Source organism: Sinocyclocheilus anshuiensis, unplaced genomic scaffold (genome assembly GCF_001515605.1).
Source record: "Sinocyclocheilus anshuiensis isolate Anshui unplaced genomic scaffold, SAMN03320099.WGS_v1.1 scaffold873, whole genome shotgun sequence".
NCBI classification, from domain to species: Eukaryota; Metazoa; Chordata; class Actinopteri; order Cypriniformes; family Cyprinidae; genus Sinocyclocheilus; species Sinocyclocheilus anshuiensis.
In genome coordinates, this window is record NW_015557103.1 from 242,286 (window position 1) to 244,522 (window position 2,237).

The 2,237-nt window shown below is 38.0% G+C and overlaps 1 pseudogene; it reads left to right on the plus strand.

The window, feature by feature from the left end:
* The window catches only part of LOC107677629 (IQ and AAA domain-containing protein 1-like), a 53,590-nt pseudogene that overhangs the window by 4,943 nt on the left and 46,410 nt on the right, over positions 1-2,237 (plus strand).

A 2,237-nucleotide genomic window follows, 5' to 3' on the forward strand; every position in this document is an offset into this window, starting at 1 on the left:
CATGGTTACATAAGTAACCTGAGACGTTCACTTTACATGTGAAATGTTCTATAAAACTCTATATTTGGTTATTATCTATTTTTAGTTACAGATCTATTTATTGTGTTACTTACTGGAAGTTTGCTGAACAAGACATTTGTAGTTGTCATCACAAATTTATTGGCCAAATTATGCATTTTACATTTAGTAAAGAAACATTTTCACATTGACTAAACAAAGTAGTGTTACTTAGGGCAATTAGACAATCATTAGGAGTACATAAAAATATGAGTGCATCATGTTGCCTTGAATTTTTTATATTATTTTAATTTTTTATTTATTTATTGGTTGGTGGACATTTCTCACAGGCCTCACAGGTATTCATGAATGAAACTTATGAGTACACATTCATCAGAGTATGCCAGTTGGCTATTGAGAAAAATTGTTAAAAAAATTGTTATGGCCATTAAGATGATAAACACATCATAACATTATAACAATAAATATATCATTATCTAAATTGAAGTTGATGATCTACCATCATACACAAGGGAGGTAATGTCTACTTCCTACCCCTGCCTGTGCATGAACTCAAATGTTGTAGAGGTCAGGCCATCTCCTATCACATTCATCAGTTTTGACATGAAGTCTGCTCGCAAAGGACTATGAATGACATGCGATCCCATCCAAGCATAAAAGATATTTGTCCACCTCATCTGTGGGAATAATGTGCTTGTAGGCCCTTTGGCAGCAGGAGGGAGATTAGCATTGTAGTGCTGAGAGATGGAAAGAGGAAAGCATTCCTGGATTTTAGGTGTTGTTTTTCAGTATCATCCTAATCATGAAATCTGAGCTCATGTATCCTGGCGTATTTTTGAGTTAGGGTTCACTACGGTTGTTGAACCCAGACATAGATGTAGCCTGAAAGAGATAGCAGATATGATTTTGGAGCTCTGAAGTTTTTTACAACAAAGGTGTGAAACTGACATTGCTGAGTGAAAAGGTACAGAAAAGCTTAGATGAATGTCCTTAAGGAGCCTCAGCATTGTCACTCATTGTAATTCACTTTCAAAAAGCTCATCCAACAAGCATTTTGTACCGTGTTTGAAAGTCATAGTGAATGCGATTACAGGAGGTGATAAACAGAGATGTTGAGCTCTCACACTGCAGGGCTGTTTTCACAAGGTCTAATCCTCCCTTCGCTCTCATTCTCAGAGCAAAGCAGATTTCTGTGATGTGAAACCCTGGAAACATAATCCTCTCTCTTCAGTTGGCTCTTGTTGTTTTAGCATCAGTCGTTCAAACTAAAAAGGAGGATTTATTAAAAAAAAAATACAGGAAAAATCCTTGCCTGCATTTATGAACTGTTAGCTGAGTCTTGAGATTGATTTGCCTTAGTGTTGTTGAGGTTATCTAAATATGAATCTCCCCACATCCTCAATGACAAACTGAATGATAAAAATCAGTTTGTCAGATTAGGATTTCGGTTGCTATTATACTGTACATTCCTCTCATCCAAAAGTCCACAGTGAAAGCAAGAAGATGGTAGATTGTTTCTAACCAGATAACACAAGACCAGAAGAATGTTCTTGATCTCAACGTGACTGAGAGTATCATTTCTGGTATGTATCCTCTGCCTCAGTTTTCCATCTTTCCTGCTATTATGATGTGTTTTTCACTCCGTCTTCTAGGTTTGGCGGGGGCATCGAGACAGGAGGAGGGTCAACAAGGAGTGTCTAGAGGAGATGATATTTTTGGGAATGGTAAACACCAGGATGCTCTGCCAGTTTACTGTTTGTGAAAAGCAAGTCTTTTCATGAATTTGTTGTTTTGTACATATCTTCTGCTATTTTCGATCAAACCACATTCAGAACTTTTTTGTACCTTTTGTTTTCAGTTTTTCTATCTCTTGTCTCCTGGTGCCCTTTTTCCAGATACCAGCCCAGCAAACGACACCCAGCCCTGCCCAACTGCATGCCCAGCAGGTGGAAAGCAGGAGGCATTGTGTGCAGGAGGAGCATGAGGCTGAGTACCAGAAGGCACTGGTCAACATCAAAGAGTCAGTGCGGTCTGTCAATGGACCTGATATTAAAGAGAGCCTGCAAGAACAAATACGCCAGTGGTTTATTGAGTGTCGGTAAGCCATACACAAAAATCATTGATACAGTTTTTTGGGTAGGGTTACATTTTAGTAAAAAAAAAAATGTATAGGTGGGTCAAGCACATGATGCTCTTTTTTTTTTTTTGGTCCTATATAT